This window comes from Cydia pomonella, chromosome 5 (genome assembly GCF_033807575.1).
Source record: "Cydia pomonella isolate Wapato2018A chromosome 5, ilCydPomo1, whole genome shotgun sequence".
Classification (NCBI taxonomy): Eukaryota; Metazoa; Arthropoda; class Insecta; order Lepidoptera; family Tortricidae; genus Cydia; species Cydia pomonella.
In genome coordinates this window covers 9,517,152-9,542,181 of record NC_084707.1, presented here as the reverse complement: position 1 = coordinate 9,542,181, position 25,030 = coordinate 9,517,152, and the positions used below count along the sequence as shown (strand labels likewise).

At 35.5% G+C, this 25,030-nt stretch overlaps 1 protein-coding gene across 2 annotated transcripts in view; it reads right to left on the bottom strand.

Annotated features, from left to right (window-relative positions):
* Window positions 1-25,030, bottom strand: part of LOC133517670 (inactive dipeptidyl peptidase 10) — a 145,195-nt gene that overhangs the window by 118,331 nt on the left and 1,834 nt on the right. For both annotated transcript variants that reach the window (XM_061851029.1, XM_061851028.1), the window contains exon 2: window positions 15,130-15,447. The gene's annotated coding sequence lies outside the window, so the exon portion shown is untranslated. The remainder of the gene's footprint in view (window positions 1-15,129; window positions 15,448-25,030) is intronic.

The window sequence follows — 25,030 nt, the reverse complement described above, 5'->3', positions numbered from 1 at the left end:
TGTTTTCGTGGTCAATCAAACGTGTGCGGAAATTACAGGGTGAACAAGAGTGCCGAGGCCGACAGCCGAGCGTCGATAACCGACGGCCGAATAATAGGAGAGCTCTTTGTAAACGGCCGTGTTTACTCAGGCCTGCACCTAACTCTGCAAATGCAGCGAAACATCCGGGCAGAATCGATGCCTTCCCAATTTCATCTCGCTCTAGTAAATCAATGTAAAAAAGCTACCTGCCCCTTTGTGCAAGCATATAGACGCAGCAAGCCTGCATCCAACAATACATAGGTATTGTATTTACCTCGTTCAATATGAGAAATAAGAACAAGAACAACGAGTACGTCCCAACGTAGGTACAAGCAAGCTATATTATGAGACTACAGCCACGTAAATGCTCAGCCATTTACAGAGATTAACCTGGAATAAAACGGGATGGTCTGATCGGAAAATTAATTATTAAAGGCAAAGTACGTGGATAAATGGAAAAGACGGGCTGTAACAAACTGTAAATATAAAGTAAGATGAATGTTTCTCAATTCCCTTGTAATACGGGCGCATCTGTCTGGCGGCGCCGTAGATATACCTAACGCGCGATCTATGACGTGCTCCGTCCAATTTTCTTGGAAACGTTAAATCAATGTGCGTGCTTCCATTGTTTAAACGCGTTTGAAATAAACTGATTAAATTTTGTGTCGAATAATGAGTGGAAACGCAATGCAATGACATTCTTCGCGATATAAATAATTAAATGGAAAGAAACATAAACTAATGAAAGTAGAATATCTATATATTTAATCGTGATTGTAATATACAATTTGTGAATTGTAGATGTGGATTGTAAAATTCCAACCTTACCACGCAAAAACAATACACGACACGATTAATAAATCGCAAATGGAAAATGCTTGGTGGTATGCTCGGTGGGATTTTGGTTTTTATTCAATTGGAGCTATTCAACACATGTGCCTTAACTTAAATAGTTAACTAGACAAATGCAACTTTAACTTGATGCCGAAATTAACTGATATAAGAACTATAAGATTTAAAAACATATAACAGATAAGGTTGGTAGTAGTAATCCTCTACCGCAGACCGCTGCAGGAGATCATTGAGTGCGCCGACTTCTTGCCGAAAGGTCTCGTGTTTCAGAGGTCCCGGGGCAAACAGCCGAAACCGACACAAGAGCAGACGATTCAACGGGGCCACGCCATCGCCAACCCGTCACCAAAATATTGTTTAGTCTTTAGGTTTATTCAATTTATATGGGCCTTGTTGCCTGCCTCAAACTTAAAATAAATAAATAATTTGTTTGTGAGTTGAATACAACATTCTATTTCATTTATTTTACACAAAACACCTGTGTCACCTAAACCTTACACTTCCATTAATTTCAATTTAGACCTACAAATGGCTCGGGCGGTGTAAATCTCACTATAATGGCTTGAGCATATTTTTGGTGTGCAGTTACTCAGGCTTTAGCTATAATGCCCCATGTAAGTGCGCTGGCATGCGACTACGAGTAAGATATACCCATTGTGACAAGAAGAAAGCGCTGTGTTAAAAGCTTTCTTCATTCTGCAGCACGCGTGCCTGTCGTACTTATGTCTTCTTTATGCTTTGAGATTGAGAATCTCAGTCAGTTACACGATTTTCCTAAATTGTATTTGTATAAAGCAAATTTATATGCCTAAAGGGGACCACTGATTACCAGTTCGCCGGACGATATCGGACTGTCAAATATTCGCGATTGTCAGCTTTTGCCAATAACTGACAGGCCGATATCGTCCAGCGAACTGGTAATCAGTGAACCCCTTCAGGCATGCTTAGGTAATCATAGCCTGATGGCTGACTCGTCCAAACACGTATGCATTCCTATTTAAGACGTAACTACAAATACTATTTTACAAATTATATCGGAGCGACTAAAACGCTCACAAATATACCAGATTCAAAATACAATGGACCAATATCAAAAATCAATGCATTTTTTTTCATTTTAGATTCATTCAATAAGTCATAATATCGTCTATTCTTCTAATTTCCTCATTCACAAGCCTTTTTGCATGTAAAATAGCCCGAGAATTCAATAAGTATTATAATCGAACGCCTGCGACGTGCCTCCATTGTAGTGTCTGAGGCATTGTTATGCGGATTCCACTCGGGCTGTGCAAACTTTAGCAGTTACTGGCGAAAGGAAAATCTTACATTCACATTCCTTTTACAGAAACATTGTTTGTGGTAATATCATTGCAATGATACCGCTGGTTCCGCTGAAGTGGAAAATAACCCAGTACTCGTACATACGGTTTGTTCTATGCGAACACTTTGTGGCATCGACAACACGCTAAGAGAGAACGAGAGAAACGCAACGCATACGAGAATTTTATTCTTTGGTTTTGAATACCAACTATGTAAGTCTTCGAATTAAGACTGCCGTGAGTCATACTAACGTTAAGCTAATTTTAAGGTTTAACTCACATATTTTTAGTACTTCATCATTCGTCTAAGTATTAGGCCAAAATTCTGCCCTGCTTATCGCAAATGCAGTACTTGCATAAAAAACATCGTTTAAATAAATACCTTATTATAGGAGAGATAAACGATTGCATGATTTTTCCAATGTGATTACTGCATTCGGGATAACCAGGCCAGAATTACACTCTTTTGGTCAGACTCGGTAGGCTCTATCGGTTCTTTTTTGTAAATTGCAGCAATAACAATAATGGCTATTTGGTTTACAGACTATAAAAGACCCCGTAAGGCGGCTTTTGAGCGTTAATGCATACTTGACATTTGACCGAATGGCGGGGCCTTAAATCCGAAATGCTCATGACATTATTATGTCGTAAACGCTCAAAACGCGTACAATATAAGTAGGCGGTAAAGGTTCTCTTACTAAATGAAAACATTTGTACAATAGCTCAGAATATAAGTAACTAGCTGTTTCGTGCGGCATTAGTGGAACTTTTCAGGCACAATGGAAATTACATTTCATTTCCGTCCGTTGATTGAAGTCCACAACCGCGCCTCAGCAAGGTGAAAGATTATATCTATGTATACAAAACGACTACAGATTAGGTGAGTGAAACAGCTAGGTCAGAAACTTGGAGAGTTGGAGAGCATTTACATGTACGAATAGGTACAGATGATTTTATAAAAATGACGTTTTATATTATTAAATTTATTACTCGTATTTGCCATTCACCAACTATTATTCTCTTAGGTTCAAAGTATTTTAGACTGAAATATGTCCGTAAATTAAGCGCTGAACGGCAATTTGTATAATGAAAATTAATTCACTGGTTAAGAACGGGTTGCAAGCAAATTAGTGAAAAGCAAGTGCAGTCATTTGTTATTCATGTATGCATTTGGAATTGCTCGTGGCTCCCAGCAGTCAGACTCATTCTAGGGCTGCATTGAAGTTCATTTCGGAGATTAATTCCATAGCTCGCGGTGACGATTCTGTCGCGATTCACTGGGCATGCATAAAGAATAATTAAGGTATTGTAATGCTGCGAATTAAATGTCACGTAAAAGCTACTAGCTTGTCATAGTTGCAAAAACCCATTTGCCGGTCCAGATGGATGAATTGGTTATGCTCGTAAAAATAATTTGCAGCTTAGATGTTTAGGTAGCAAACTACATCGCTAGAAATTTTCAGATTGAACGACATCCGGTTCGTCTTGTACCTATACATTTAATAAATTAAATTGGATTAAAGTAAAATTTTACAAGACAACATGTACTAAATTGAAGCTTACAGACCATTATACTTGTTTGCATTTTGTTATTATTTAAGATCCGTAAAATTCAAATTTCATTATTTCTTCTTGTGCGCGCTTCCACACGACGTACGGTTCAAACATGGTTGTCGCAGTGTAGCATCTCCATGAATATGTTTTATAGCATATTGGGTATATATGCCTGCCCATTAATAATCTAGCTATTATTATATTTTTCGAGATAATGTTTGTTATAATAAAGTGGAACATTTGTATGTTTGCCGCTGACAAGGATGAATATTTCGGTTTTGACACAGTTCCAAGAATCTGAAGATTGGCCAACAAAAATTGTATCATCAATGTTTACAATATTTACGTTTCTAAAGTAGTATAAATATTTACTAACAATCTACTATTGCAGATATATCCACTGTAGTTTAAACAAAGGGTAATTATACAATACTTATACCTAGTCCCATAGTAAGCTCATAGCCAGCTAAACGCACGGTCTGTGTTGTAGGTATAAAAATTACTTCATGTGTAATAAATTACTTGATAATATTTGACAGTACGTAGCTTCTGAGTTTATTTGTTTGATATACGATAGGTATAGTTTTAGGACCATACTTTCCATTAAGAAAACAGACAATTTTTATTAATTCGTTTATGTTATATAATAATTCAAATTTTTAATTTACTGTAGATTAATTAATTTTATCACTGTATATTGTTATTTTTATTACTGTTATACTACTAATGATGATGATGATGTCCTCCCAGACGTATCCGTCGACGACAACATCCTGACAAGTTTCTTTTTATATAGTGTTTAAAGCTTCTTTATTAATTATTACGCGCATGGGCGCGAGCGTGGCTTATTAGGTACAAATACTAATAAACCAAACGTATTTTATATACAAAAGCGTGTTCTGAACCCCTAGTGTAAATTTATTCGATAGCGTTACGTGACGTACGCGTTTGCATTGTCTCATTTTGTATGGGATTTAGAAACAGCGCGTCAAGCGGGACGTTTTGGAAACTCAAAATCCCATACAAAATGATACTTAAGAGGCTGTCAATACCTAAAGCGCGCACACTGTCTATTTGTATCGGAGTAAATGAGATAGCACTGTCGCATGTCACTGGACCTGGGCAAGGGAATAATAAGAAAAATATTTAAATAAAAAAAAGTGGATTATTAGTGTAATTTTACTCAACCACGGTTTAGATATAAATGTTTTGAAATTGTGATTTTAATTGCAGACCCATAAGTCAGAACAATAAATACATAAAACCGTTTAATTGTGATTTTAAGACCAATCTTTGCAATTATTTTCTATCGAGCCGATTTCGTTCAATCATGTATCGAGTACAACCACGGTGTTTGAAATATAATTAATATGAACATATATTTTTCTTACTTGACTAAAACAAATAGTCTTTCTTAAAAAAACTGTTTAAGTAACATCAATTTCAAGGACATTGGGTGTTGACAGCCTCTTAACGCAAATCGCATAAAACCCTAGGGGTACAGATATACTTTACTATCTAGATACTACTAACATTGTCTGTGACTAATGAAAGCTCTACAATTATGAGCTGCGAAACAATATCTGTCTGAATCTAAATAATTGTCACTGGGGACGGTGGTGAGGATTGGATATCTAATTAGGAATCATGTTTGCAACGACGCGGTGGGCAGGCGCTGGCGCTGCATGCAACCAGCGATGACAGTTAATTAGTCTCGGAAACTGTCTACCTATATCACTAAACCTATCTGTCTTCTCTACTAGTATGTAACATGCCATGTATTTGAAGGACGTCTGAAGTTTTAGTTCTAACTAAAAAATGTTTGATCCAATTAATGAACAATGTTTGGCCCAAAAAAATAAATGGTACATCGAGAGAAAGCTTACTGAAATATATAAACATAGCATACAAATAGGTATAAAAATATATTTTTTTTCAACGTCGTCTAATTTTTTACAATATCCTTTCGGCTGAGAATACATTTGTGCCACACCCATATTTGGGAAAAACCGTTTTTTTTAACGATTTCTAAGATAACAAAAAATATGTTATAATACTTATAATTGCTGTCAATGATTTAAGCAGAATACCGGTTACTCTAAATCAGTATTAAAAAAATATTTTTCAAAAATGTGCCATATCCATATTTTACTATAGAATAATTAACAGAAAATTATCACAAAAATTATAATATATTCAAAATTTTGTGCCATGTCATACATTGTACGTTTAGCATTTAATCATCAAAAACGGATGATTTCATGATTACCACTATTCAATATATTTGTATGGTCCTATAAATAGTATAGGTACGTAATATATGCCTAAATGATAAATAAGTCAATATTTCCTAAATATTATACTTTTCGTTATTTTTTTTCTTCTTTTCGCTCTCCTGCAAACTAATGTAAATGGCGTATGGCACAAACGTATTCTCACCCGACGACGGGCAAAATCTGTTACTTCTTATTTACATTCGTAAAGACCATTAATTTTATCTTTTTTGTTTCTCTACCGTATCAGTAGCCTTTTACCGCGACTGCCTAAACTGATATTATCGCTAACGTCTGCGTAAGTTATTTTCTATACATCTCGCTCGCACTAATATGCCAGTACGAGCGTGATGCATAGAAAGTAAGTTACGCACACGCTAGCGAATATGTCAGTGTTAGGTCACTATCATAAGCTCGTAAGTAATAATGAGTAATGAATGGGAATCATCACGTAATTATTCGTTCGCGTCTGTCATCCTGATATTTATTTTTTCTTTTATCGTATAAACGATAGTCATCTTGGCTGGCCTGGTACTAACATTTCAATACATATAAATCTACCTACAGACATTAGAAATTCGGCTTTAAAACATGCTTTATGTAAGTGCGAAAGTGACAGGCGATAAAAATACAATCATGCTGCCACCGCAGGACATTTTCATAAAAATAATAATAATAAATATATAGATATAATAGGTTGTTGAAGAAAAGGTCATTGTTCGATTTCCTTTATTCATAATATATATATTATGAATAAGGTATAATTAAGATTCACCATCAGTTAGTTATGACTAATAACTGTTGGTAACATTTATGGTGCCATAATATCTTTATTACTACCAAGTATAAGATATTACAATATCTTTATTACTTGTTCCGACCGCCTGTCCCGGATTGTAACATATGGTTTTAGTTTAAGCAAAATTGTAAACTTCTGTTACTTACTAGGGTACCTGTCGCCATAAGAAAATACATAGTTTAAGCCCTAGATTAGGTAGATGCATGTGTCCCAAATTTCGTAATTATGCGTATGATACATTCCGAAATAACATTAAGTTGCTAAATTGTACAAAATGTTGAGTTAAATTTTGTAAATGATAACAAACATTATAAACCACTCATTACAGATCAACTGAGGAGTGGATTTTGATTCAGTTTTTATTAAGGCGTAGGATTTGCGACGATTCAAGACTCCAGTTTATTGCTTTTGGCTCTATTTATCAGTTGTCCTATTTTCGTTCAGCCGGCAGTGATTATTGGTTAGACAAGCAGACAGTGCAAATATAATTGGATGCCAATTATAATCAGGCAGACTTATTGAATCCGTTCTATATTTACCCATGTCAAAGCTGAATTGGTACTTTAATTACCAGTGTCATTCTATGGGGCTGTCAGACGTTCGCAAATTCGTTTTGTCAATTAACACTATAGTTATTTGTACAACAAGAGAACAAAGTTTGATATTTCTTCTAGTGCTTGTTTTGAGTCCCGTGCAAGCGAAAGAATCTTGAGCGTAGTAAAGGGACTCAAAAGCGCACGAGATGTAAATAACTTTGATCTCGTGTAGTACACAAAATTTTTCACGTCAGTCAGCCATCAAAAAATGCAACCTGAAAAAATGTAATCCGTCTTTATCACTATTTCACTCATGTTTTGTGAAGGTATTCTAACAATTAACTTTAATTACCGCAATAAAACAAAACGAAAGAAATTTCAATAAAATAATACAAAAATAATGAATTAACGAACATCAATTGACAGTTCAATCGACAACTTTTTTTTTGTAAAAAAAACTTCGTAAGATACGGTCCGAATTGCGGATACTTTTGTCAACTATAGTAGAGATCGTTAAAATTAGTTAGTAGAATTATTTACTGCGTAACAATTGCGTAAGTTTGTATAAGTTCATTGTTTTGATTGTATAATAAAGTAGGTAAAATATGGTGTTTTTATTAAAATTTAAACTTTTATTTCATTAATTAAAATATTACGAATGAAGACTCGTAGGGTGTTTTGGAACGATTCGGTCTGACTTATTTCGGGGGTCTATTATTAACCGTCAATATACCGTTGAATTACGTATGCACTTTTTCGTTCATTTCTTTTTGCTAATGACGTGAAAGGGACAAAGACAATAGAATCCAAATACTTCGAACTTATATTAGGCCCCGCACGTTGAAATGACATTCGAATATAAAGGTCACTTGAATGTTATTTTGTCTCACTCAGTGAGCAAAATCTCATTTTTTAAGCAGCAAATTACCCTTGTTCGAGCTGCTGATGTGAAAATAACTTTTAAGGCCATTTCTTAACCTAAAACGAGAGACTACGCGGACTAATGGAGTCTACGTGGTGGTTAATAAAGGTTTCCTTTGATGTGCGTCAAAAATCACCATAATAATTCAGCCTATATACGTCCTACTGCTGGGTACCAGGCCTCCTCTCATGCGCAAGAAAATTCACCAAGACTTGAAAAACCATTAAGGGTCCTCAGCAAGCTTGGTTCTTCATACAAACGTAGTTAGGCTCTCATTTTAAAGATCATTCATAATTTAAGATTTTCATACAAAACCTTTTTTTTTGCCCTATTTTGTTTGTTTTATAAAGTGGAGCAATATAAACTAATTTCAGTCCTAGATATACCGCATGTCATAATATGTGCAAAGCTTCAACATGTAGTTTTAAAATGAGAACGAAACTCCGATTGTATGGGAAGGTGAAATTCGGCCGAGCTTGCCGGGGACTCTTTAAATAATCTGCCAAGACAAGCAAAACGAAGCGCAAGGGCACTACTACCTACCTTTTCTCGAAGCGCTTCGTTGTTTTTTTTTTTAACCCTCATAACTTGGATTTGGATTTTACCAGATGAACAAAATTCTCGGGACATAAAGTCAATAGTAGAATTATTAAGCATAAAAAATTTCAATTGCATAGCTCTCATACTTTAGATTTTATTCATATCTAAAAATACCCCGATTTCGTCACTGACTCACTCGCTCACTGATGATCATCAAAATCTTTAGGGTACTTCCTGATGTCCCAGGAACCTAAAACTTGGTATGTAGAGCCGAAATAACAAAAAATTCAAAAATTGAGATTTTTTACCCTTAAGGGGGTGAAAAGGGGGGTGGAATTTTGTACGGGGAATCAATAACCGCTGAACAAATTTAGTTGAAATTTGGCATGTAGATATGTAGTTTTTGTTATGGGGAAGAATATATAATAGTTTTCATCCCAAAATCACCCCTTAAGGGTGAAAAATGGCGTTAGCGGGGGAAAAGGGGGTTGAAGTTTGTATAGGGAATATTTCAGGATTTTTAATAGTAAATCACCCCCAACCCTTTAAATTAGGGGATGGAAGATTGTCACAAGCGACTTACAAAAAGAAGTGAAATTCCATCAAAAACATTTTCATGTAAAATGTAGCTAAGACGAGACCATCTCAACGAGGGATGGGAGGGTTATTAGGGTCGGCAACGCGCATGTTACTCCTTTGGAGTTGCAGGTGTACATAGGCTACGGAGACTGCTTACTATCAGGTGGGCCGTAGGCTTGTTTGCCACCGACGTAGTTTAAAAAAAAACCATAACCTCGCACTGTCAAAAAGTTATCAAATCTCTTGTAGAGCCAAGCTTTGAACTCTACAAGCCCTAACTTCACAAATTCTACTCTTTAGTCAAAATATGTGGCGTGGTCGTTTCGTTATCACAAGAAGTATTGTATAATACAAAAAAATTAATAGTGAATACATTTTACACCTTACACCCATGTGATGGTAGCGAAACGGCCAGGCCATATATGTTGACTAAGGTGTAGAGTTTGTGAAGTTAGGGCTTGTAGAGAAGCTTGGCTCTACAAGAGATCTGATAACTTTTTGACTGTGCGAGCCTTATAGTCTCGTCTTGGCTACATTTTACATGAAAATGTTTGTGATGGGATAAAACATTCGCTTTAATAAAGTTTCGTACGTTGACCCACCTGATCCTATCTGTGTCGCACGCGCAACATACTACGCGTCCTTTCTTTTCTTTAGTCCTACACAGGGTTAGTGTATTCGAGCGAATGTGAGTGCCTAACATCAACCTCTACCTGTGATTCCGTTCGTGTAGAAGTTGATGACCCTTTTCGAATTAATACTCTCCTCCTAAACTGCAAAACCTTTTGCACCTCCTTAGGGGATAAATTCCGGGATAAAAATTATCCTTATTTATTTTTTTAGGTTATATATATTATCTGTATGCCAAACATTATCGAAATATGATAAGCCATTTTTGCATGAAGGAGGAACAGACAACCAAATAAAAATCTAATTTTTAATACAAATAAAGTGCACATGCACATGATGCCACTTCGTTTATGAAAATGTAAGTGCTACAATTCGTCACGAGATTAATCTCGTGATCTCTAGATTTTGGATCTAATGCCTGTCTTGATAATAATAACTAATTATATCAACTGATAAATAATTATTTACGTTTGATATATTCCCGAAATGTTTTTATATCCAAGAATAAAGTTGCTTTGATGTTGCTAAATTAATCTTTGGTCATCGTAAAAATCTTTAGTATAGTTACGATAAATATGCTTAAATCTGTATGTGTGTTGTAGAAGCTAAAATAACAACTATATGTAATATATGCATACATAAACTTACACATAAAATACTTAGAATACTTTTACAGTATATTATAATACAGTGAAACCTGGATAACTGGGACCTTGGACTCACTTAAAGAGATATTCCATTTAATCAGTGTCTCAGACTGCCAGACATAAATAAACATCCGTCTCATTTACAGAGGGTTCCATTAATAGAGGTGAGCATAAAGTTATCTTATTTGTAGAAGTGTAGTTATTAAATTAAGAGGGGTGGTAATAAAAACTTGTACAAAATTGTAGTTTATACATATATTGAATTTTTACACATTTTAATCAATGGGATGAAGAAATCTCATGGAAACTAGACTACATTTACAAGACACCAGTCAAAACCTTAAAAACTTAAAGTTGTCTCTGTAGAAAAAAAGCATGAATCGATGTCTAATTTTCATTTATTTTCAGTTGTATATCGTTACTCTTAGAATAAATTTATATATTAAGTGGAAAAATTACTGCCTTGGGTGAGACTTGAACTCACGGCTCTGGATCCAGAAGCCGTGAGTTCAAGTCTCACCCAAGGCAGTAATTTCTCGACTTTTAAATTTATTCTATGGTTAATACCATCGTTCGCAGACGTTTCTGCTTGTTAAAAAAAATAGTATGGGTAGCACATCGTTACTGGTGAATTTCCAATATGACTTGGAACTCCGGTAGCCGTCTAAGAAGTATAACGTTCTTACGGTAGATGTCACTAGGGTCCCCTAGACCCATATGGTGGAAAATTTGCTGCCTATGGATGAGATCTTTATTTATTTATTATATTTTAGAAACATACAGTCGTTTACAAACAGTACTTATACAATATTGCTTAAGTTTAGACCTATAGTTTCATTTGTTACATAAAATCACAGTCTGTTTTTTTTTTTCTTTAAGATTACAATTGTAAATGTTACCCAAAACTAAACATTTGAGAGCGTAAAGAAAAGAAAACATGCATCTTGGTGGCTTAGATGGCAGAGCGCTGGAGTATCCAGAGGCAGTGAGTTCAAGTCTCACCCAAGGCAGTAATATTTCCACTTTTAAATTTATTCTAAGCTTAATAGCATCGTTCGCAGACGTTTCTGCTTGTTAAAAAAATAATTTTTATATCGTTACTCTGCATACCATAGCAGTATAATTTTAGCAAGAAATAGGTAGTGATATATCAATGTTTTCAGAGTAATTGAGATAAAAGATAAGAGGTAAAGGTAAAAACCCGCGTGACGGTCATATCTTCCAGCGCGTTATATCTTTTGTTTCCCTCTAATTTCGTGGCTTTACGCCCTCTCTTAATTAAAATCTCGTGTTTTGTAAACATTACGCAGGATTTGTAATATTTAGGTAAAAATAATAGAAAACTTAATTTAAGATGCCGTTGACTCAGAAAGCGGGGTTTTAGAAAAGTGGTACCGATTTTTAGATCTCTATACGGTTACCATAAATTTAATTTGCAATTTTGAGGATTTTCGTAAGTGACTTCATCGATTGAAATCCTGCTTTTTTGACTTTCGCTCAATAGAATAAAATGACCAATATCAGGCACTTTAAAAATTTGTACTAATTTACGCACAAAAGATAAAGGAATGAAAATTGCTTCTAAAAATGCGCAATTTTATTTTTTAGGGAACTCATCGATTATGTTAAAAAATGTGATTTCCACGGGCCCGAGCACGCAGATCCATCTCGCTCCCTCTTACACTCAGTAAGAGTGAGAGAAGAAGACGAATCTACGGGGCCTTAAAGCTTGCCCTTCAGAACATTGAGACGGAATTTTATCTTATTTATGAATAATTTTTCAAAAAATAAATTTTGCCATATTAAATTCAATACAAACTAAACAAACTTCATCGCGTGTCTTTCCACATTCATACGCCAACGTACCTACCTATAATGTGGGCCAAACACTGTTGAAGCTCCTCGAAAAATCTTCGACTTAAAATTACACGAATGAGCCGTTTAAAAATATATTTGATACGTCTACATGTACATCCCGATATGAAAGCCAACTCTGTATTAGTATGCGTATCAAGCTCAGTAAATTACGATAGGAAATAATGAAACACCTGTTTGTTATGCCGTTACCGGTATTTTCTTGGTTGTTTGCCAGTCACAGAAGCGTAGTATATCTACTGGGGTAGTAAGTATATCCACGTGAGTTGAGTAGTAGTGAAACCGTCAACGCGTGGTGTTCTCGAATTGTGAATACGCGTGTGTTGACGTTTCCCGGTGATTGTGGACAAACAGAATGTCGGCCGTGTTTACGATTAGCGTGGAATTTACTCATCAACTATGACGTGGCGTACACACACAGCACAGTTCGAAATAGTCACAGTTCTATACAGTTCGACAAGTTACCTTTAAATTGTGAAAAACTAAAATTGTTTAAAGAATCAAACACAAACTAAACAGATTTTATCGCGTATAGTGAATTTAAAATACATCTCGACGTTTCGTGCCCTTTAGCGCTTACGAGTGTTCGTGGTTACATGGAATACTGAGAAAACGTAATAATCACTGTCAGAACAGAAAACTGACGGTTTGCCAAAAATTCAATAGAGTAGATTCATAGACATCTATTTAACTTTCGAACAAATTTAGTTAAGTTATTGCGAAACAAAGTATGCTCTAATAGTTCAACTTAAATCATTGAAATGCCGATGCCGGGACGCGCCTCTAGCTAGCCGTGTTTTCCAAGTTGAATCTAAGAATTTCGGTTCGCTTCACTCGCTCGTTCGATAAATATTCCTTACAAAATCATAATCTAATTATTAAACCTGGGATCGGGGCACTTATACTAAAGTGACATATCAAAATATTTAATCGACAATTAATTATATCAATTTTACTGTCAACATCCTCCATCCAAATTTACCTTAAGTCATAAAAATACCATTAGGTAAAGTCAGCGTCAAATACTCTGTAGCAGTCAAAGTGGCCAAATAGTTCGGTACACCATACTAAATATATGGTGTACCGAACTATTTGGCTACTTTGGTTGCTACAAAGTATTTGACGCTGACTGTACATAAACCATTTCGAGACAAACCATATACATAGATATCAAATCCCTAGAATGTGCCCCGAGTTATCACAGGTCAGCTCATTATCATTAGTCCAGACCTGGCCCCGCTCAAACGGTATCACCAGGCCAGGTTAGGGGTCGTGGGGTTGGGTAACGAGCGGTAGCGAAGAGCTGGTCTTCACCAGCAACACACACGTCCACACAAAGACGTGGAATGACCTCCCCACATCAGTGGGGAGCGACCCGCTACAGCCGTCGCAGCCGAACGGCGGACACGGCCATTCATACCTCCCGGCAGGGAGGTATCGAAGGATATCCAGTCCAGTCATTAGTCCTCGTACATTTTCTCTTAAAATAGCTGTAATGTGTAGGTAACTATCAAACTCAATTGGAATGAATAACCAGATTTCATTTTGTTATTATTATTATTTTCTATGTAGGCAGTTGTGCACAATTTACACTATTGAATTGTATAGAAAATCCATGTTTGGAAAAATGATCTGTTTTCATTGATCTTAAGTGTAGTTTGTAATGCGTAATCGACCTAAAATATTATAGCGCCACACAAACAACAACATTTACAGTTTAACTACGCATTCAAAGTTCATAGGTCAAATTAGCAGTGGAAAAAGGTTTTTTCTTTCAGGAAGCACTATAAAGATATAACTTCCCGGCGTTAATAGCGCTAATGGCGGCTTAGATAAGACGTTAGTTGTAATAATAGCCGTGCGAACACCTCCGCAATTAAAATAATATATTAACCTCGCCAAGGCCATGGCGAATGTCGCGCCGCTGGATTATCGCCAGAGCAATAATAGGTCACTGGGTGCTGCAGTGCGAGGGGGCTACATTAGTGAACTAGCCTTCCGTGTCACGTTGTACATTATAGGGCTCCATAAAAATCAACAGTCAGCGGTGAAGCTAGCTAGGCTTTGTACGGCAATTACACCGCCATCTTTTTCTAGAACAGGCGTATCATTGTATTCATACTCGTAGTTCGCTTTTATTCAAATTAGTTTCACTAGCTACTAGGCATAATTCAGAGCACGACACGAGACATTTGGACATTGTAAGAATATCTTATTAATATTTTTAGTAATTTACGTAGGTGGTATTTAGGTCATACATAAAATCTCTCAAGGGCTTTATTACCTCTGTTTTACTTACAATGCATTTGTTTAGAAATTACTTCATCGTAGGTACCATAGGTATAGTGAGTAGCAAAATGACACGGACACATTACTAGTATAAATAAATTCATTTAATAAGTGACCATGAGATTCCGCAGCTAAGTGTACTTACATAGGTATCCAAAAAATCCAGTCTAAAACTTCTAGAAAATTACTAAATATTAACACACCGTTGAGAATACACACCGGCTAAAAACGTTATTAAATGTACTTATATAAATATGTATTAGTAATAGTTTATATTATAGTTAATCACTTACCTTTATGTCATATTCGGTGAATCTCCAAGCCGCGTTGGAAAAGTAAGTTGGCTAATCTTCGAACAAAATTCGAGTCCACTATCGATAATTTGAAATAGTTCACCACTTTCTAATCAATTCGAATATTAACCTATAATACCTATAACGAACCGCGTTGAGGCACTTTCAATATTGAATATTTTAACAATTAACTATGAGAAACACTAGCGTTATGCACTGAATGTACTGTAAAGTCAATGGGGATATTAGTGAAGAAGAAAGTTCGATGGAGTCCGTGCGTACGCGCAGCGAGCGGCCCGGCGCCGGCGCAGGAGGCGTCTGAAACAAACACGTCGCCGTCAACATTGTACATCAGTCGTCGTAACAGTAAACAAGTGGCGATGATTAACACTGCTTATTTTTGTGACACTGACAACTAGGTATGCAGTTGAATGGTACGTATGTAGTTGGAATTTTCTATACAATTGTCACACCTATAATACACGCAATCACGTATACCTAATTATGTGATTTTATTAGGTACTACAAGTTGCATTGTTTTGTAAAATGTATTACAGAATACCGACACAACAATCGCAATTTTTTTTAACAATACCTACTTAAGTATCGAAAATATGATGCTCCATAATTTTTTTTACTTACCTCGAGCGATTAAAAAAATCATGTTACTTTCCTTGACTTTAACAATCGACTACAGGTCACAAATTATGACATGTCTCGTCCTGTTTGATTTTTATGGACTTGTGTTAAAGCTTTATGGTGGCCAGACCAATTTTTTCAATCAAAATTTCTTTAAAAAATTTAACAAGTTTGATCATTGGTCGAAAAAAAATGGAAAATAGACAGCCAATTTAAAAAAAATAATTTATTAGATACTGATTTAAAAGGTGCGGTTTACATCAAAGATATGCCCTAGATGGTGATTAAAGTGCAGTAAGGTGCTAGATTAAATAAAAACCGGCCAAGTGCGAGTCAGACTCGCACAGGAAGGGTTCCGTACCATTATCTATCCAAGTACTGACCCCGCCCGACGTTGCTTAACTTCGGTGATTGGATGAGAACCTCGAGATTGGAAAGAAATATTTATTTTATTCTGTTTTTAGTATTTGTTGTTATATCGGCAACATAAATACATAATCTGTAGAAATTTCAACTGGCTAACTATCACGGTTCATGAGATACAGCCTGGTGACAGACGGACGGACGGACGGACGGACAGTGGAGTCTCAGTAATAGGGTCCCGTTTGACCCTTTGGGTACGGAAGCCTAAAAAGACAGACATTATCTCGAAAACCATGAGATTTTTACTTTTTGATATAAAGGAAGAAAATATATTTACATATTAAGAGTCCGCAGCAAGCTCGGCCGAATTTCACCTTCCCATACAAAAGGAGTTTCGTTCTCATTTTAAAACTACGTGTTGTATTGTAATGACACTTTGCACATACAATGGCATGAGTTATTACTTTATATAGCTCTAGCTTATAAAACAAGCGAAATAGATCAAAAACAAGTTTTGTATGAAAAACTTAAATAGCATGTTTCGCTGTATTTATTTAACTATGGTATCTGCATGATGCTATATAAACTAATTACAGGCGAACTTGCTGCGGTATCTTAAGTACACGTTCCTATTAATAGCGTTATACCACAACTATTACATTCAATTGAAACAAGAAGAAATTAAGATGAAACTTTGGTCAAGGGACAAGACAAGCACAATCCGATGAGTTGTTCATCAATTCCATTCGGTCGGACTATCGGCGAGAACTTATTCCGGCTAGTATCTATTGTTTGCCCTCAACCGAGCACCGATATGGGCCGCGGACGTGACTACGTTAGTTTTCAGCGGAAATATATTATTGTTACGATGTTCTGAATCATTCGTATCACAATAGAACTTTTTGTGTAATAAGCGAGGATAGGGATCAAAGAATTTTGCAAAAATTCCTCCATCAATCTTGGCCGTGCAAAAAGCTGGCAGGAGGCACTTGATTTATCTATTTGAATATTAGTCGCGGTAGAACTGGGTCATACTCGGACCGCTGATATCGCCGTGCTTCCTTCCTATACTCAGCAAAATAAAGGTGGGGCAATTAGTGAGCACGGAATGTTACATGCTTTCATTTCTGCAATAGTGAATTTTATAACTTAGTTAAATGGGTATAAAACGACCAATTTCCTATAATTAAATTAAATTAAACAACGGTCAAGTGCATGTCTGACTCGCGCACCGAAAGTTTCGCACAAACTTTAAGCAGTTTTAAATTAGAGATTTGACCTTTATAAAAATCCGACTGATTAACACTTCGAGCAACACTGACGGAAGCCGGTGTTGCTCGAAGGATTAATATCATAAAAAAATTACTTCAATATGTGACTGCCTCATTTAGGGGTTACTAAATAGTATAATTCTTGGATTGGACTGGTAATGAACTTGAGCAAAACAAAAATAATAACAAACGGAAAAGAACGACCAATACACATACAAAACGATGCAATCGTGTATGTGAAAGACGATATCTACCTAGGAAAACAAATTTCATTTGAAAAGGATCGAAATGAGAAAGATCTACCTAAGATAGAAGAATCACAAAAACATGGTGCAAATTTTGGAGTCTTTAGACTCATTTTTAAAAGCCATCTACCTATGCCACTGAAAAAAAAAAAACATTGACGCCTGTGCCGTCTCAGCTATGGGTGCCAAACCTGGACATACATAAACGCCAACAAAAAATTAGAACCTACCAGAGAGCACAGGAACGAAGCATATTAAAAATAAACCAGCTAGAAAAAATTAAAAGCTCAGAAATAAGAGAAAAAAACTAAGATCGTAGATGCCCTGGAACATTGCATAAGCATGAAATGGAAATGAGCAGGACACATAGCTAGGCTACCTTATACTAGGTGGACAAAGCGAACCACGCTCTGGAAAGGGCCACAAGGCAATCGCAGCCAAGGGCGACCACACACTAGATGGATAAAAGATAATGCAAAGCATGTCCCGAGCAACTGGCACGCCATGGCTCAAGAAAGAGAGAATTGGCGCAAACTGGAAGAGGCCTTTACTCTCGAGGAGGTCCGCTCATTCAAATAAAAATAAATAAACATTGTTTAGATATATTTTAAGATACCTAAATTAATATAAGTTAAACTTAACCTTAGATCAAAACTGTAATGAGTCGGAATAAAAAGGCTTTTTAATCTTTTTAATTTATAATTCTTGACCTACCATTACCCCATTGCCCATACTATTTTGTTTTTGTAAATGTATCTTACCATATTATGTCAAATAACTACTTGAAATTAGCGGAATTTTAACATGTATAATCACTGACAGTGAGAGGCGACCAGTATATAATCTTAAAATGAAAACCGATCTACCGCAATAGTATAATACATTATAATACAAGTATGCTACGTTGGTCAATGCAGATGTGTTTGTTTCATACGACGTTTTTCAACACACTGGCGAGAAAAAGAGTTAGGTACGAGATTGAAAAGCTTGATTATATCACTATTGTGTAATACTTTTTCTATGAGTCAACTAAAATAGGTAATACTTTACAAAACAGGAATTTCGACAAAGGATTTTTTTTATAATAATTATTACTTATGAAGCCTAATATCATTTTTTTTTTTTTTAATAAATATTATAGGACATTATTACACAAAGTCCCACAGTAAGCTCAATAAGGCTTGTGTTGAGGGTACTTAGACAACGATATATATAATATATAAATATTTATAAATACTTAAGTACATAGAAAACAGCCATGACTCAGGAACAAATATCCATGCTCATCACACGAATAAATGCCCTTACCAGGATTTGAACCCGGGACCATCGGCTTCGTAGGCAGGGTCACTACCCACTAGGCCAAACTGGTCGTCATTAGCGTAACTGTAGCGAAAGCGGCCTTTCCACGAAATGTTTAGGAGTATTTTCTTTTTTTATTAAGAGTCCTCATGACAAGTCTTATTTCTTGTAAGTTTCAGCTTCCTATATATCTCTGTTCTGTGTTTCTGAGATATAATTTTTTTAAACTTTTTATAAATAATAATAAAAAAATCCCACAATGACTAATGCGATTTACTTAAACTTTTGGTACGGTTATCTATATAGGTACCTATGGGTATAGGAGATATATATGGATACCAGATAATTTAGTCGCACAAGAGTTTTTGCACATTGTAACCTCTTTATCATTAATGATATATAATGATATAATATCAAAGCATCATCATCTGTATCAAACGTTGGGTGAATTTCCTAATAAATAATATATTCATATTTTACTTTAAGGTAAGTACTCCAGTACCTATGTATGTTTGTGATGCAGAACACATAAAAGTTTCCAGTCATACTATATTATCAGAGTCAGGAATTAACATAGATGCCGCCTCAAAATTGCTAAGTGTCAAATAATATAAAATTGTATACCTTGCGCGACCAGGGATGATCCGTATGACAGTTCATTTTTATATGGAATAGCTGCCACGTCAATGTGTATGTATATATTATCCCGACTAGGCTAGGAGGCCTATTGAAAAATATGAAAATATAATTGTCAAAAAATGTTATTTAAATTATTGAAATAAAAAATCATATTACACAAACGTTTTTTTTTTTCCCCATTTGGTATATAAGATAAGTAGATTCTGAGTGGTGGACTTTAAATGAGATGGATGCTACATAAATTCTAATATAGGGTATGTGCGGAAAGAGAAGAGTCGTACAATAAATGGGGACCAAATCAATACATTTCATGATTCTTCTCTTTCCACACAGACTATTTGAAATTTAGAGAGAGGCGAATGAAACAAACAGATGATCAAAAAGGGAATCATACATATATTATAACAATTACATATATGACGCTGACAGTTTTATGTACAGTCAGCTAAAAAAGTCGTCTTTAACTTACTAGACGCTAGTCTTCATTCACTTCAGCGTTCTCTTTGCTCGTGCGCTTGAATCGAGCTGGGGGGAGGTGTTACTCGTATGCGAATTATTCGAGGAAGGTATAAGAATTATTCGACGTGTGACTAGTGATCAAGCAAATGTAAACTGCCTTGTATATTTTGTTACTATTCTCTATATAAGTATATGTGCCGAATTCGTATTTTTTTTACAGAGAGAACATAAGTGTACAATTTTTCGATATAAAAATCGACATAGGTACATCCCTAGTAATTTACTCAACTTGTGACACCCTACACAAATGAGGAATAACAAACATATAAACATCTCTTTTAAACACATTATCTAATTCGTAAGGAAGCTAAGGACGGGTATATATGTACGCGAAGCATTTTTGCCCGGCTTCTTTGCTTGTCTTTATTCTGAGGTATTTTATATGAAAATGTCAAGTTTTAATGATGCCAAAGAAAACGAATTATTCAAAACATTTTAAAGAGGTTGCTGTGTGCGTACCTAACATCTTTTGCGGCGAAATTATCTGGTATGGGTATAGGTACCTTATCCTTATTATATTTATTTTTAGTATGAAGTACCAACTGGATTATTTTGAAAAAAATATATATTGTAGACCTTTATACGTAGAAGTGTAGAAGAACTCTTGGTGTTGCTCTTCTAGAAAGCAAGAAAAAAATACTGAAGTTTTAATCCTTTTTTTTATCGAAGATTTTTTTAAGACAAATAAAATATTATTTAAATAATACCTATATGAGTATCTATATTACCGTATCAGAACTTTACGTAAATCGCATTAGCCAGTGTGGGATTTATTTATTTATTTATAAAACGTTGAAAAATCATATCTCAGAAAATAACAGAGATAGGAAGCTGAAACTTATAGTAAATAATACTTGTCATAAAAGGGCTCTTAATAAATAAATACTGTAAGGATTTCGTGGAAGGGCCGCTTTTCCATGAAAACACAGCTACGCTCTTTTGGATAAATTAGTAATAATCCAAAAAATATTCTAAATATGTAAACTATTTAGTTTACAATTTAAAAAAAAGTTGGATCAATTAGGAGGAGTATAGATTAGAATTGAATCTATATGTGGTTGTGGTTGATAATGAGAAATTAAGAGCACTAACTAGCTCACATTTCCCGATAGTAATTGAATTAAAGGCCCTTCACCAATTACGTACATTGCCTTAAAATCCACTGTTATGTAGTATTTCTCTATGTAAGTACTATATTTACCTAATTAAAGTATTTTACGGGGTTCTATGTTAAACTCTGTAAACTGGTCTGTAAGGTTTCAGAAGCCCAGTGTCCTAATCTGTTTATTCTATTGGATTGCCAATTACCTACCAATATGACTGCGTCCTTGGCTAAGAATAATTTGGCAGTCGATGTCCTAGATATTTAATGGATTGCTAATGTTTGAATTGAATTTCAGCCTTTTTTTTTCTAAAATTCATTAGGACGAAAGGGAACGACCGCTCGAAAACCGCCTTTACATACAAACATAGTCACCATTTTCCTCTCTGGATATTAAGATTATTGAAAATATTTTTACACAATTTGATGTCTTTTATTCATATCTATGCCCGACCGTGTGTTTTTTTTCAGTATTATGAGAGTTAGGAGCATTTGTATGAAACCTATTTTTCGCTCCTAACTATTATAATAATTAAAAAAACGAATAAAAACAAACGGTAGAGCATAGCTATGACTAAAATACATAAAATTCTGTAAAAGTATTTTCCATAATGTCAATATCCAGAGAGGAAAATAAGGACTACATTTGTATGGAGAATCGATCTTCCTGTTTCCTCTTAAGGAAAAATTAAGATAACTATTTTATACATATTTTAGTATAATAATTATTGGAGTCCACTACTTCGTACATATAGAGATCTGTAAGTTACGGAATTCTATAGAAATTTATAATAAAATTATTTTTTTAATTATTTATATTTATGTTATTGTATTTTTGATTCGTTTTATGACTTTTGTATTTTTTATTTATGTTGCTTTGTGTTTTAAATTTAGTGTTAGATGTGTGTTTTGAATCTTTGATGTTTTATTTTTATTTTTGACATGTGTTTTTTTGTCATTAAAGATATTGAATTGATATGAGTTATAATTTCAATAATTTTTTTGGCAAACCGTGACTTTGTGGCTGACAAAATCAAAATTGATTTTTACGCTTCGTGGGACAATATATAAGTTTATAGGTTGAGAAAAAAAATTATCTTTTTTTCTAATCCGTCACTTAATGTCGTTATCGAAGTACATACCTGTCTTTTCATTAGGTCATGGATTAAAGTAGGCAATGAGGCAGATCTCATTTGCCTATAATCTTAGTTTACACAAGAAACAATAGCTTGTATTTATTGCCTAGTCCCAGATCGAATTATGCTGATACGAAAAATCCCGTTGGGCTTCAATTGATTTATGTACAGTCAGCATCAAAAGTAGCGGATGAAACAACGCGCCAAAAGGATCTGATATTCCGTATAACTTTTCCAAATGTTGATAATTTCCTAAAATTCGCATTCAAAAATATATCTTATACAGTCTTAGTTGTTCTATATTGAAGATATGACTTTTTGTGAAGCTGTTACAGAATGGTAGATACTTATGAAGCGTTATTTGATCCGCTACTTTTGATGCTGACTGTACAAAAACGGCGGACAAAGCTTCATTTAAAATTCCGCATGACAATCGGACTCTGAAGTGCCGTGAATGAATAATCGACTCGCTATATGTATACTGTCCTAAACTTCACTTATGGATGACAGTGGACATCGCCAGTTACATGAATCCATAGATTATAACAAAACTTGCTTGCTTTTCATACCACACTTGATTTTTGTGAGTATTCAAACTATTCATACCGTACCACAAAACACGTCAGGGTCCTTTGTATATTTTTTAGGGTTATGTAGTCAACTAGAAACCCTTAAAGTTTCGTCATATTCGTCTGTCTGTCTGTCCGTCCATCCATCCGCGAGCTAGTTTAGTGGTCGTTTATACGAGTATTAGAAACCTGAAAAAGTGGTACAACATAAACTATAAAAATGATGTTAGGGTGATGCCTTCCCTACATGTAACCACCACGTTAAACTCCAAGACCGAGTGAGGAATGTCGAGATCCGACGCCGTACCAAGGTGTGAGACGTGGGTGAGGTAATTATTAAGCTGAAATGGAATTGGCCGGGACATGTTGCCAGGCAGAGTGATGGCAGGTGAAGAAGCGCCTGGCGTCCGTTGGCTAGTTGGGTGGATGACATTCTGACTGACTGGATGTAGTTCGATACCTCCCTAACGGGAGGTATGAGTGGCCGTGTACACCGTTAGGCTGCGACGGCTGTAGCGAGTCGCTCCCCACTGATGTAGGGAGGTCATTCCACGTCTTTGTGTGGACGTGTGTGCTGCTGGTGAAGGGGATAACATTCGGAAAATTCGGGGGGCACTTCTGGATGCGACTAGCCCGCGATAAGTGGCGTACACGAAGAATGGAGACTAAAATGATGATGATGATGAACCACCACGTGTGGGTATTATCTTTGCGGCAACCGTAATAAGGCCCTGAAAAACTATTCTTTGACATTATCGATATTTCCGAAAATAACCCCCCTAACTTTTGAAGCGTAGATCCAAACATGAAAATCGGACAGACAGACGGACATGACGAATCTATAAGGGTTCCGTTTTTTGCCATTTGGCTACGGAACCCTAAAAAATCATGAGAGTAAAGTTTATCAAAGACTATCAATGAAAACTATTTTGGACCTTAATGATTTAGCCATATTTTTGAGATTTAGAAAAATTATTAGTAAAGTGCTATCTTTTTATGTCTGTCTATTGTGACAAACGGGCAACTACGGAATTTTACACTGAGCATGGCCCGACATGCTCTAGGCTGGTTTTTATGTAACGTTAAATCTTTCATAAAGATGCATTTTATATGTATCGTTATCTAGGTACCTACAACACAAGCCTTATTGAGCTTACCGTGGGATTTATTAAATTTGTGTAATAATGTCCTATAATATTTATTTTTATTTTATTTATGTCAACATTTCGCCTATATTAACCAATATAGAATCTTTTAAAAATGGGACAGATAGACGGATGGTGTTAGTCTTAGTGATAGGGTTCCATTGCCATTGCTCGGGCATGGAAACCACATTCAAAAAAATAAACTAATAAGCACAGAATATGGAAAACACACACGCGCAAATATAAGTAGGTCCTATAAACGCTGCGATAATCGACAAAGAAGTAAATAAATCCAAGATAAAAAGTTAATAAAGTATTATAGCTCCATATCCTATTATCATGCCTAAATGAATGCTACTTACTTATTATACTTTAATAGTATGAACATTAGAAGAACACTTTACACCTCATGGAACTTAAGTGACCTATAAATGTAGGTAGTTTTTGTAATTGCATAAACATGCATTTAAACATATCCCGAAGTTGCAGAACCTCTAGCAATAAATTCTAGCGATACGACAAAAGATAAACTGGGAGCAAAATGTGGAATATTTTAAACGGGCCACGACGCTGCGCAAAAATCCACTACAACAATGTAGCAGAAAGTACGTAGGCATTTCGAACTCAAAGGACTTTTTCACAGACCGGAATGAAACTGTCCGTAGTTATCTATTCCGTTTCCGAAACCTCTGATAAACATATGAAAATGTATGCACGAACACACCCACTCATAAATTTAAAAGAGGATCAACCCGGCAATGATGGACGGCACCACAGTGCGCATATTTATTTAATTATCGCGCCGTCGGTTAGACCCGGTCAACTAAAATGGCAGCAACAGCATTTGCGGTTCGACTGACGAGATCCTTTTCATCACGAAAGTGCTTATCTCAGCATCAGCCGTAGGCTGAAACATAATTGATTGGACCCGGCGAGAGTTCGGCGACACAAGTGGGACGATGGCAGTTTCC